The sequence below is a fragment of the Staurois parvus genome, unplaced genomic scaffold (genome assembly GCF_062004578.1).
Source record: "Staurois parvus isolate SC_StPar_1 unplaced genomic scaffold, SC_StPar_1.0 ptg000124l, whole genome shotgun sequence".
In the NCBI taxonomy this organism is placed as follows: domain Eukaryota; kingdom Metazoa; phylum Chordata; class Amphibia; order Anura; family Ranidae; genus Staurois; species Staurois parvus.
The window spans coordinates 4,168,671-4,182,624 of NW_028317920.1; the positions used below are offsets into that span (position 1 = coordinate 4,168,671).

Below are 13,954 nucleotides of genomic sequence, written 5' to 3' on the forward strand. Positions count from 1 at the left end.
GCCCATCAGTGCCTACCAGTGCACATCAATGCCACATAGCAGTGCCCATCTGAGCTGCCTTTCAGTGTCATCCATCAGTGTCAGTCAGTGCCACCTATCAATGCCAATCAGTGCCACCTATCAGTGCTGCCAATCAGTGCCGCCTATCAGTGCCAGTCAGTGCTGCCTATCAGTGTGCATCAGTGCTGCCTATCAGTGCCTGTCAGTGCCGCCTAACAGTGCCAGTCAGTGCCGCCTAACAGTGCCAGTCAGTGCCTCCTATTAGTGCCAGTCAGTGCCGCCTATCAGTGCTGCCTATCAGTGCCATGTATCAGTGCTGTCTTTCAGTGCCCATTAGTGATGCCTGTCAATGCCCATCAGTGCCACCTACCAGTGCCTCCTCATCAGTGCCCATCAGTGCCACCTATCAGTGTCCATCAGTGCCACCTATCAGTGTCCATCAGTGCAGCCTATCAGTGCCCATCAGTGCAGCCTCATTAGCGCACATCAGTGAAGGAGAAAAATCACTTATTTACAAAATGTTATAACAAAAACTAAGAAAAAAAAATTTTTTTTCAAAATTTTCAGTGGTTTTTGGTTTGTTTAAGAAAAAATAAAAATCCCAGAGGTGATTAAATACCACCAAAATAAAGCTCTATCTGTCACAAAAAAATGATAAAAATATCATATGGGTACAGTGTTGCATGACCGCGCAATTGTCATTCAAAGTGTGACAGCGCTGAAAGCTGGAAATTGGCCTGGGCAGGAAGGGGGTATAAGTGCCCGGTAGGCAGGAAGGGGGTAGAAGTGCCCGGGGGGCTAGTGGTTAAAAAACATTTGTGCTCATTGATGACACTGTTTATATTGAAGGAAACCTGAATGTAAACCTGTGCATGCAATCAAAGCAGCAGGAACCTCTTGATGGTAGGTTCACCTACAACACATATCTTCCTGATACTTACAGGAGCATGAGACTCCCCTTAGTTGCATGTGACAACGCTAACCACACACACATCCAGTGACGGGGGAGGGTAGTCCTCATCCCGGTGTAAGCTCCATGTCACAAGTTATACTAACACAGGGCTTCCTCCTTGACTGGAGTGGTGGGGGGGAGTAAAGGGAAGATGAGCATGTGCAGCTGGTTAAAGGGGACCTTCATTCTCCCTTTCAACTTATTTGACTCCCCCCCCCCCTCCCCCATACTACGTTGGCAAACTTTTTTTTCTTTTTACAGATACTTTTTCTTAGAAAAGGATGCAGGGGCTTCCGTCTTTCTTGCCTAGGCAGGAATGACATAGCCTCAGCAACCCGCAGCCTTCGTCACACAACCCAGTAGGCTTTAGGCATTAAAAGTCACACTGAGCGTGTGCTGAAGATTCTGCGCATGCACCCAGAAATATCTGGCACGCTGTGCATACGTGGTGGTATGCCGTCATGTCATCAGGAAAAGTAAGAGGGCCCCTTGATGACATAGGAAAAAAAAGATGGCGGCACCGGACCCAGCATGCAACGTTTGAGCCAAAACCACTGGATGTCCTGGGTAGGAAAATTTATTTTTTAGGACAACTTAGTAGATGGGGTAGGATGGGACAGAGAAGAGAAATGTAAGGAGGTTCTCTTTATGTAGATCTGAACCCCCGAATGTATAAATGGGGGACAGGAACAGAGCGTTGTCACCCGATAATAGGAAGTGCCTGAACAAGGACCGCCATGGCAGGATCACCAGGGATTCTTTTAATGAAGGCTGCAGATTTAAAAAGACTGGCAATGACTTCTGAAATGACATAATACAAAATATACTACATTACATAATATTTTTGCACTTGTATGCGATTTTTATGACTGTGTCCTAGGGATGCACCAATATATCGGCTGAAAATAGCATTTCTGCATTTTTCCGATAGAAAAAAAAGTGCCGATAATGGCCGCCGAAAACACGCAATTTTGCATCGATTTTAACACGTTTAGGGTGCGTTTTTCATAAGTCATGTGAGTCAAAAAAAGCATCAAAACACAACACGTGAGCATTTTTTATTTCAATGCATTTCAGGCCTGGTTCACACCAATGCTTTTTGTTTTTTTGCACGCATGTTTTTGACACTTTTTTTATTTTTTACCTGAGCGAGTGTGGCCTAGTTCTTGGGTGCAATTCCCAGCTATAATACCTTGGTCCTGGCTTCCAGCGGCGAGGAAGACGCAATCTGAGGGGCCACCCTGGTGGGATGCCCGGCGGTCCGTCCCAGAGGGGAAAGAAGTGTCGCTAAGTATCTCCGCCTGCACCGCTGCCTAGTGAATATAGTTTTCAGGTTTCCACACTGGACAGCGGCGGCGATTGGCGAGCAGGGCAGCGTCCATTTACGCTTTTTGTACTCAGCATCTTCCTGCCAGCAGCATCCTGTGTACATGTCAGTATTGTATGCACCGTGTGCATGAGTCCTAATGGAAAGGTTGCATGGCAGTGTCGGCCACAATGGCAGTAGCGGTGTCCTGACACAACTGGTAGTTTTATGTCTACAAATGACGTCTCTGATTTCCTGCAGAGGCCAGTTATACCATCCATTCCACTCTGGGATGATTCTTATCCTCTGATAATATTTTTGTGGCCTTTATTGTAATTTATGAAGGAAGAGGAGGATGAATACAGAGGACAGAAATGATGTATAAAGCATCCTGCCCATCCCCCCCTTCCAGCTCTATGGAGACAAGATGGTGGCGCTCGTGTCGGTGTTGTCAGGCGGGCGCCCTCTAGGTGTGAGCGCTGTCCCTGCACCCCGGGATCTCTAGTGTATGGTCGCAGGGGGCCCCGGAGGAGCGCTATGAGAACACTCCGGGGCCCCATTATCCCCCCATACTCACCCATAGTCTGCGTGTGTCCGCACCATGGATGGGAGGATCCGGGGGAGGAGAGCCGGGAGCCCGCCCGATGGATTCATCCCGGGAAGTCTGAACAATCCCGTATCCATGTGACCCGCCCGTGTACTGCGCTACTGCTGTGGGCAGTGCCATCTGTACAGCTAACACTGTCACTGCCTGATCCTCTCTACATACTGCATGGCAATGTGCTACATACTGCGCTACTGCTACAGGCAGCGCCACGGATCCCTCTTCTACAATTACCTCCATCTCTGTATAGTACAGTCATGTATACTGCGCTACTGCTACTGGCAGCGCCATGTTCAGCGTACTGCGCTACTGCTACAGGCGGCTCCATATTCAGTGTACTGCGCTACTGCTACAGGCGGCTCCATATTCAGTGTACTGCGCTACTGCTACTGGCGGCTCCATCCATGTTCAGTGTACTGCGCTACTGCTACTGGCGGCTCCATCCATGTTCAGTGTACTGCGCTACTGCTACAGGAGGCTCCATCCATGTTCAGTGTACTGCGCTACTGCTACAGGCGGCTCCATATTCAATGTACTGCGCTACTGCTACAGGCGGCTCCATCCATGTTCAGTGTACTGCGCTACAGCTACAGGCGGCTCCATATTCAGTGCACTGTGCTACTGCTACTGGCGGCTCCATCCATGTTCAGTGTACTGCGCTACTGCTACAGGCGGCTCCATATTCAATGTACTGCGCTACTGCTACAGGCGGCTCCATATTCAGTGTACTGCGCTACTGCTACAGGCGGCTCCATATTCAGTGTACTGCGCTACAGCTACAGGCGGCTCCATATTTAGTGTACTGCTCTACAGCTACAGGCGGCTCCATCCATGTTCAGTGTACTGCGCTACTGCTACACACGGCTCCATCCATATTCAGTGTACTGCGCTACTGCTACAGGCGGCTCTATATTCAGTGTACTGTGCTACTGTTACAGGCGGCTCCATCCATGTTCAGCGTACTGCGCTACTGCTACAGGCGGCTCCATCCATGTTCAGTGTACTGCGCTACTGCTACAGGCGGCTCCATATTCAGTGTACTGCGCTACTGCTACAGGCGGCTCCATATTCAGTGTACTGCGCTACTGCTACAGGCGGCTCCATCCATGTTCAGCGTACTGCGCTACTGCTACAGGCGGCTCCATCCATGTTCAGTGTACTGCGCTACTGCTACAGGCGGCTCCATCCATGTTCAGTGTACTGCGCTACTGCTACAGGCGGCTCCATCCATGTTCAGTGTACTGCATTATTGCTACATTGCTATATTATATTCTACTTCATTTGATTTATACTATATTATAAAATATGTTTTATTATATTACATTGTATTATGTTACATTATATCATATTACATTCTTTTCTGAAGTAGGACCTTCCCCCCTACCCAACCTCCCCCCCCACCTATCTACCTAGTATACATGACTCCGCTGACATGATGCAGGGACTGGATTTTGTTGCTTTCAGCTGCTTTTGCTGTCACTATACTTACCTTCCAAGATCTTGATTTGCAGCATTTCACGGCGTGGTGTTACCCCCCCCCCCAAGGAAAGGGGTGGATTCTTGCGATTTTCTGCCATCACTTGCTCATGTTTAGATGATTTCAATAATCAATCATGACAGGTTATGTGGCCAATGTGGGATTGATTACACATCAGGGTAGGCAACCTTAAAGAGGTGGAGATCTACCTGAAGAACACGGGGAAGGGGGTCAAGGATGACCGGGCAGTGTCGCCTCCTCACACCTCATTTAACCCCCTAATTGTTGTACTGCTGTGTTGCAATCACATCAGGGTTTAAATCAGGTGATGAGGAGCCAACAAATGGCTTCTTCACGTCAAACACACTCAGATCGCTTTTCAGAGGAGCAGCAGTGCCTCTACCCACCTCCGGGCACCGCCCCTTGGTCCCACCCCCTACCCATCTTCCAGTACCACTCTTTATAGAGAATATAGAGCCAAGTATCATTATGTGGTGCTATGTACTATGTGTTGCAGATCCCTTGCAGCCAGCAGCAATAGACCCCCTTCCCCAGCAACAATAGATTCCCCCCTCAACAATAGATCCTAGCAACAACAACAGATCTCCCAGCAGCCAGCATCAATTAACTTCCAGCAGCCAACAGCAATACACCCCTCAACAGTAGATCCCTTCCAGCAACAATTGACCCCACAGCAATAATAGATCCCCCACAGCAATAATAGATCCCCCACAGCAACAATAGACCACCACAGAGAAATACATCCTCACCAGTGACAATAGATCTCCCAGCAGGCAGGATCAATAGACTCTCCAGTGCATCTCAGCACCCCTTGCCATTACATACATTCAGTGCTGGGGGTGCCAGAGCTGTGTTCCCCCGCATTCCTGCTGACAACAGTGATCAGTGCTAATAATATACACTGTCGCTGTACTAATGACACTCTCTGGGAAGGGGTTAAACATCTAGGGCGATCAAAGGGTTAACTGCATGCCTAGTCTGTGTTTATGCTATAGGGGGTGTTTTTAGCAAGGGATGTGCTGGATTTTATTCCCTGCTGTGCAGGGAAACAAAATGCAGCACACCGCCGCTGAAAGGACACAGCTCTGCCTTGTTTACATAGTTCTGTCTCTCTCCTTGCCGATCAGCGGGTGTTGGCGGTCATCCATTGGCCGGCACCCGCTGACTAAGCACAGCAGAAGCAGCGCGCTGGGCGCACACACACACGCGCGCGCTCTACTGGGAAGTGCAGAATGATGTACATTTATACGTGATTCTGCACACAGCATTCGCCCTGTAGCAGGCAAGCTGCCATAGGGCGGTCACCAACTGGATAGAGAAAATACAGAGAGAATTCATGTATTCTGTTCAAATGCCTGTGACATTCACCCAACAAATGTTTTGTACATAGATCCCGTACAAAGGGTGGAAAAATAAGAATACAGAATGCACTCAATAGTGCAGATATTTACCGTATTTTTCGCTCCATAAGACGCACCTAGGTTTTAGAGGCAGAAAACAGGAAAAAAAAATTCTGAACTAATGGACTGCAGACACAGTGCAGGAGATGACCAGAGACTGCGGACACAGTGCAGGGGATGACCAGAGACTGCGGACACAGTACAGGGGATGACCAGAGACTGCGGACACAGTGCAGGGGATGACCACAGACTGCGGACACAGTGCAGGGGATGACCAGAGACTGCGGACACAGTGCAGGGGATGACCAGAGACTGCGGACACAGTACAGGAGATGACCAGAGAATGCGGACACAGTACAGGGATGACCAGAGACTGAGGACACAGTACAGGAGATGACCAGAGACTGCGGACACAGTTCAGGGGATGACCAGAGACTGCGGACACAGTGCAGGGGATGACCAGAGACTGCGGACACAGTACAGGAGATGACCAGAGACTGCGGACACAGTACAGGGGATGACCAGAGACTGCGGACACAGTACAGGGGATGACCAGAGACTGCGGACACAGTACAGGAGATGACCAGAGACTGCGGACACAGTACAGGGGATGACCAGAGACTGCGGACACAGTACAGGAGATGACCAGAGACTGCGGACACAGTACAGGGGATGACCAGAGACTGCGGACACAGTACAGGAGATGACCAGAGACTGCGGACACAGTACAGGAGATGACCAGAGACTGCGGACACAGTTCAGGAGATGACCAGAGACTGCGGACACAGCACAGGGATGACCAGAGACTGCGGACACAGTACAGGAGATGACCAGAGACTGCGGACACAGTACAGGGATGACCAGAGACTGCGGACAGCACAGAGATGACCAGAGACTGCGGACAGCAGAGGGATGACCAGAGACTGTGGACAGTACAGGGATGACTGCTGACCTTTGGGGAGGTGGGGAGCGGGTACCTGAATTTGACAGATACCCGCTCCCACTTCCGCGGAGTTGTTCTTTCATCTTACCTGTTCCTCTATCCAGCCGCGCGCTGTCTTCCCGGCTTCTGTAATGGCGCTCGGTATGACAGCCGGGTGCCCATTGCGCATGAGCGAGAAGCACTTGCGCTTTGTGATTGGTCCGGCGGCTTCTGGGATCTGTCATGTGTCCCAGGTGCCGCCTTACCATTCACAAAAAGCACCGCTTCCTGCGCATGCGCACTTGGCACCCGGCTGTCATGCCCACACTACAGAAGCCGGGAAGACCGCGCCGCTGGATAGAGGAACGGGTAAGATGAAAGAACAACTCCACGGAAGTGGGAGCGGGTATCTGTCAAATTCAGGTATCCGCTCCATAAGACGCACTGACATTTTCCCCCCTTTTTTGGGGGGAAAAAAGTGCGTCTTATGGTGCGAAAAATACGGTATATAAAATGATAAAATTGCAGTTACAAAGTAGTGACTTGATGAAGGTGTATAACCAGGTAGAACCTTCCCTGGTCACATCTGCAGTTTTGCAGAAATCACTCTTTAGAGCCGTGGTTTTCAACCTTATTGAGACCTGAAATCTTCCATTCCCCGAATGGTAACAAAAAACGTTTCTATTCACACAATTAAAATATTGGAATGCAAAATATGTGTTGAAATGCTGGAAGGCTCAGGATGGGGCTGGGTGTCACTGTGGGGAAATGAAGGCTCAGAATGGGGCTGGGTGTCACTGGGCGGAAATTAAGGCTCAGGATGGGGCTGGATGTCACTGGGTGGAAATGAAGGCTCAGGATGGGGCTGGGTGTCACTGTGGGGAAATGAAGGCTCTCTATGGCAGTGTTTTTCAACCTTTTTTGTGCAAAGGCACACTTTTTTCATGAAAAAAATCACGAGGCACACCACCATTAGAAAATGTTAAAAAAATTTATTGAAAAACTTTTTGACTTGAGGGCCGCAATGGGTTCATATATTGGACCCGGGGGCCGGACCAAGAGTAGATGAATGATGTGTATGTGTCATCCATAGTAAGTATAGTAATATTCCCCCATAGTAAGCATAGTAATTCATCCCCCATATAGTAATTCATCCCCTATAGTAATTCATCCCCCATATAGTAATTCATCCCCCATATAGTAATTCATCCCCCATATAGTAATTCATCCCCCATAGTAATTCATCCCCCATATAGTAATTCATCCCCCATAGTAATTCACCCCCCATATAGTAATTCATCCCCCCTATAGTAATTCATCCCCCATATAGTAATTCATCCCCCCTATAGTAATTCATCCCCCATATAGTAATTCATCCCCCATATAGTAATTCATCCCCCATATTAAGTCCCCAAGCCCCCCCTGTGTCAATTCACTTACCTTTGCTCCGCGCGTTCCTCTCGCCGTTCCGGTGTAGCATGAAAATCTGTCTCCTATGAGGATCTGTCCCCCTCGACATATCTGCGCATGTGCCAGTTTCAGGCATTAGCAGCCGATCGGCGATCTCCGGCACATGCGCAGATACGTCGAGGGGGACAGATCATCCTGACAGTATCACGCTCCGCAGGCCGGATTAAAAGGTCCGCCGGGCCGTATACGGCCCGCGGGCCGTAGTTTGCCCATTGCTGTTCTAATGATTGGTCTATTTGTGAGCCGAGGCCACATGTTACGGATGAAATTGCAATTTTTCCCACGGCACACCAGACAATATCTCACGGCACACTAGTGTGCCGCGGCACAGTGGTTGAAAAACGCTGCTCTATGGGACTGGGTGTCACTGTAGGGAAATGAAGGCACAGGCTGGGGATGGGTGTCACTGTGGAGAAATGAAGGCTCTGTATGGGGCTTGATGTCACTGTAGGGAAATGAAGGCTCAGGATGGGACTGGGTATTACTGTGGGGAAATTAAGGTTCTGGATAGGTCTGGGTGGAAATGAATGCTCAGTATGGGGCTGGGTGTCACTGTGGGGAAATTAATGCTCAGTATGGGGCTGGGTGTCACTGTGGGGAACTGAAGGCTGTTTATGGGGTTTGATGTCACTGTAGGGAAATGAAGGCTCAGGATGGGGCTGGGTGTCACTGTAGGGAAATGAAGGCTCAGGATGGGGCTGGGTGTCACTGTGGGGAAATGGTGGTTCTGGATGGGGCTGGGTGTCACTGTGGGAAAATGAAGGTTCTGGAGGGGGTTAGGGGACTCCACCGAAGACTTGGTGGCCCTGTAGGAGATGAGGATTCTGTATGAAGTTGGGGGCAACTGGGCGATGGGGTCACTGGAGGGGGGTGGGAGCTTTGCAAGGGTCCTGTTGGGAGCAATGTGAGGATCTAGAGGCTCTGCAGGACGTTAGGAGGTTATTGTGGAAGGTTGGTGGGTAGTGAGGGCTTTTTAGGGGGCCTGGGGGTACTGTGGAAGGTTGAGGGCCACTGCAAGCCACTATGGTAGTTTAGGTGGCACTATGGAAACTAGGAGGCACTTTGGGAGGTGAAGGGTCTGCAGCTGATTGGGAGGAGGGAGGCCGTGGCCTAGAAGTCGGGCATGGCCCGATGGTTGAGGACCTCTGCTCTAGAGAGCTGGCAACAGGAGTGAGGAAGCAGAGATGGAATGCCTGGATCCAACACTGGAGAAACACATCACAACTTGTCCTGAGATCTCAGCAGTAAAGGAGACCAAGACTGTACCCTGGAATAGATAATCCCCCCACCTACATGTTTCGGGGCTGTGCCCCTTCATCAGACTGCGGGCTGGGAGATGCCGCCAATTCATTCCATGACCACCACAATTATTCTTGGTTTAGGGCTCATTTAGATCTATGCATGTGCGTAGAGGTGCGTTAAAGCAGTGCTTTGTAATGCGTCAGTGTGCATTTCCTTCATTTGCTGACAGGCATTTATTGATGCACCTTTCCAATGCATTGATACGTTTTGGATTTGGAGTGGATAGGGTTAACAGCCAATGACCAAGACTTGGCAACACATCAAATAGAAATGATGGATTTCAACAAATCTTTCCTTTAGGGTAGATTTTATATTGTAAAGCGCTGCGCAAACTGTTGGCGCTATATAAATCCTGTATAATAATATTAATTTAGACATGCGTCTATATCTCACTTTCCTCTGAAGTCCGATCTGTGTTTGGATCACTCTTCAGAGGCTACTGGCAGGCGGTGAGGAAGTGATGCGATGCCTCTTCACTGCCTGTTTTAACTGACAAACGTGCTGCAACTAGGGAGGGGCGTTCGGCGGGCTTGCCACTCACCGATCGCTACCTGTCGGGTAAACTTTTCTGAAGGCGCAAAGCGAAGCAATTACAACACATACGACCGCTGTCTATGGCAGCTTAAGGTTGAGCGGTTGCAGGGGCGGACTGACCATTTGGAAACTCGGGCACTGCCTGAGGGCCCGGAGTCAGTAGGGGGCCCCATGAGATGCCCCTGGTACCTTTTTCATAGGCTTTTTTGAGTTTGAGCAAGGACACAGGGCCCCATGATCCCCTATTGCCCGGGGGCCCCATGAGTTGTCAGTCCGCCCCTGAGTGGTTGTCGGGCGGCAAAATAGCTGCTCAACCATGCATTTTTGCCACCCCCTACCCACATGTCTAAATGAAGCCTTAAAGCAAAACTAAGGTCTTACATTTAAAAAAATGTGTGTGTGTGTGGGGGGGGGGGTAATCCTTCCCTCTATCCAAAACAACAACAGAAAAAACACTTTTAATTAGATTGTAAGCTCCCAGGATCAGGGCCCACCTATCCCTCTTGTATTGAAGTGTATTGTAACTGTATTGTCTCCCTTTATATTGTAAAGCGCTGAGCAAACTGTTGGCGCTATATAAATCCTGTATAATAATAATATAAATCCTGTATAATAATAACAATATAAATCCTGTATAATAATAATAATATATAAATCCTGTATAATAATAATAATAATATATAAATCCTGTATTATAATAATAATAATAATATATAAATCCTGTATAATAATAATAATAATATATAAATGCTGTATAATAATAATATATAAATCCTGTATAATAATAATAACATATAAATGCTGTATAATAATAATTATACGTGCAACTTACTGTAAATCTAATCCAAAAATATGTAACAGCTCTTAGAATTTGTTCATATGTGGGGCTGGAGGGTACTAAACTAGACGGCTGAGCCGTGGCTTTACCACCCACCTGAACACAGACATGCAGCTACTCAGCGCTGTACACTTGCTGCGGTTGTGATGCCGTGTGGCAAAAATTAAATAGCATGTTGCATTCAGTGGGCATTACCAAGCCTATGGGGTCGTGCTGTAACCACGTTTGCAGGGCAGTGGTGTGATAATTATTGAATTAAATCAGTCAAATGCCACAGAAAATCGAATCACCGCAGATTGCTTTCCAAAGCTGCGGCAAGGGCGGTCGCACATGTGAACGATCCCTGAGGTTAAAATGTGCAACGTAAGAATGAACAGGCAGCATGCAAGCGGTGCATATGACAAGACTGACAATGACTCATAATAGACATTACCTGGAAGTACTGATGGTTGTTAGAGCTTCATACAGTCCGGATAATTGGTGTAATGAGGCCGGTGGTGGGGGGTGGGGGGGCTCTCAGTGCTGCTGGATGAAGTCTGCTGCTCGGTGTCTCAGTGACAGTATCAACGACTGGCAGCTGCTGCCCTGGATGGGGCACATTCTCAGCGTCACAGCTAATATGACGGGGTTAAATTTCTGTCACCTCAGCTTTAATTCCTTCACAGAAGCAGGAGGGACCCTGAGCGGGGAGACGGGACTGGCCGGGTTTATGGGGAGGTCGGGTGACAGATATATGTTCACCGAGGTCACGGCGATGACGGATTGTGTTCCAGGCTGTGCGTACTACTAAAATATGCGTCCGGTTTAACTACTTTGCGTCCCGGGCAATTTTTTAATTTTTCACACATATTAAAATCAGCATTTTTGCTAGAAAATGACTTAGAACCCCCAAATATAACCCCTAGACACGCACATGACCTTTAATGGCCCCCCAGTCTTAGTCCGTAGGGTTCAATATTGAGTTGGCCCCGCCCTTTGCAGCTATAACAGCTTCAACTCTTCTGGGAAGGCCGTCCACAAGGTTTAGGAGGGTGTCTATGGGAAGGTTGGACCATTCTTCCAGAAGCACATTTGTGAGGTCAGGCACTGATGTCGGGGGAGGAGGCCTGGCTGCAGTCTCCGCTTTAATTCATCCCAAAGGTGTTCTATGGGGTTGAGGTCAGGACTCTGTGCAGGACAGTCAAGTTCCTCCACCCCAAACTGGCTCCTCCATGTCTTTATGGACCTTGCTTTGTGCACTGGTGTGCAGTCATGTTGGAACAGGAAGGGGCCATTCCCAAACTCTTCCCACAAAGTTGGGAGCATAAAATTGTCCAAAATGTCTTGGTATGCTGACCCCTCAAGACTTCCCTTCACTGGAACTAGGGGGCCAAGCCCAACCCCTGAAAAACAACCCCACACCAAAATCCCCCCTCCACTAAACTTTACACTTGGCACAATGCAGTTAGGCAAATACCGTTCTCCTGGCCACCGCCAAACCCAGACTTGTCCATCGGATTGCCAGACAGAGAAGTGTGATTGGTCACTCCAGAGAACACGTCTCCACTGCTCTAGAGTCCAGTGGCGGCGTGCTTTACACCATGGCATCCAACGCTTTGCATTGCACTTGGTGATGGAAGGCTTGGATGCAGCTGCTCGGCCATGGAAATCCATTCCATGAAGCTCTCTACACTCTGTTGTTGGGCTAATCTGAAGGCCACTTGAAGTTTGGAGGTCTTTAGCTATTGACTCTGCAGACAGTTGGCGACTTCTGCGCACTGTGCGCTTCAGCAGGGTTCTTTTTTAACACCAGAGTTACATTTTTGTATTGCATGAAGATATCAGAGCGGCGGATTTGGTGAAGCAGAATAAGGAAATGATAAAGCAGATTCTTCTGTTTTCACTCTCTGACCCTCTGCCCTTCCTGCATTAATGCTGCAGATGGCGCTCCTGGCACATGGCTCCCAGCCTGGCACAGAAATGGTGAACACCCATCCACATCAGTCTATGAATATTGGGATATTAACCACTTCCAGTCCGGAGACTTTCCCCCCCTTCCAGTCCGGACACTTTCACCCCCTTCCTGTCCAGGCCAATTTTCAGCTTTCAGTGCTATCACACTTTGAATGACAATTGCGCGGTCATGCAACATTGTCTGTACCCATATGAATTTTTTAGCATTTTTTTGAGACAGATAAATCTTTATTTTGGTGGCATTTATTCACCACTGGCATCTTTATTTTTTTGCTATATAAATGAAAAAGTCCAAAAATTTTGAAAAAAAGTGTTTTTCTTATAACATTTTGCAAATAAATAATCTTTCTTCATAACTCTTGGCCAAAATGTATTCAGCTATCTTTTTAGTAAAAAAAAAAAAAAAAAACCCAAATTAGTTTATAACCAAAAATTATAATTTTTCAAAATGTTTTTTAAATTTGTATTTTTTTTATAATATTATTTATGGGGTTTTTTTAACATACTGTCACCCTAGCAGTACAGTGTCAACTGTACTACTTGTGGGGGTGATGAAGTTTTTTTTGTTTGTTTTTTTTTTTTTTACACTGATTGCTTTTACACCCATAAAGGCTGTAAAAGCAATCATTTCTCCTTCTCTCTGGCTGCATTCTTGCAGCCATTGAGAAATACTGTGAGAGCTGTGATTGGTCACAGCTTGTCACATGGTACAAGCCTGTTGTGAATAGCCCTGTACCATGTGACCTCTGTGATCATTTCACAGATTTCACTAGTAGTAAGCAATGGCGTCAGGAAGTCTTGCTTACTACTATTCATGTGATCACTGATTGGCCAACCAGTGATCACATGATCAGGACCTCACACAGAGATCTCGTACAGCGATCAGTGTTCCACTGTGTCCGGAGGAGCTCCTAGGGAGTGCGTAGAGGCAATGGATATGAGGGCCATTTATAAACGGCCACCCGCTTCGACACTGCTCTTGTCCGGCCATTTATGCACATCGGTCGGACGGGAAATGGTTAAAGATGAAATCCGCAGGAATGGCTGTAAAACAGAACAAAGTTTGTTTAACCTCCCTAGCGGTATTCCTGAGTGTAGCTCGGGGTAAAGTTTGAGTACCAAAAGCGGTAACCCCGAGCTACACTCGGGCTTACCATGCAGCGTTGCACAGGGAG

General features: G+C 48.1%; 1 protein-coding gene across 2 annotated transcripts in view; it reads right to left on the bottom strand.

Annotated features, from left to right (window-relative positions):
- Positions 1-11,420, bottom strand: part of LOC149467093 (solute carrier family 41 member 1-like) — a 68,565-nt gene extending 57,145 nt beyond the window's left edge. The window contains exon 1 of one of the 2 annotated variants that reach the window (XM_089672291.1): positions 11,260-11,420. The gene's annotated coding sequence lies outside the window, so the exon portion shown is untranslated. Of the gene's footprint in view, positions 1-2,835; positions 2,858-11,259 lie in introns of those variants that run through there. The other variant, XM_089672293.1, reaches the window with a different exon arrangement.
- Positions 11,421-13,954: the final 2,534 nt, after the last annotated feature.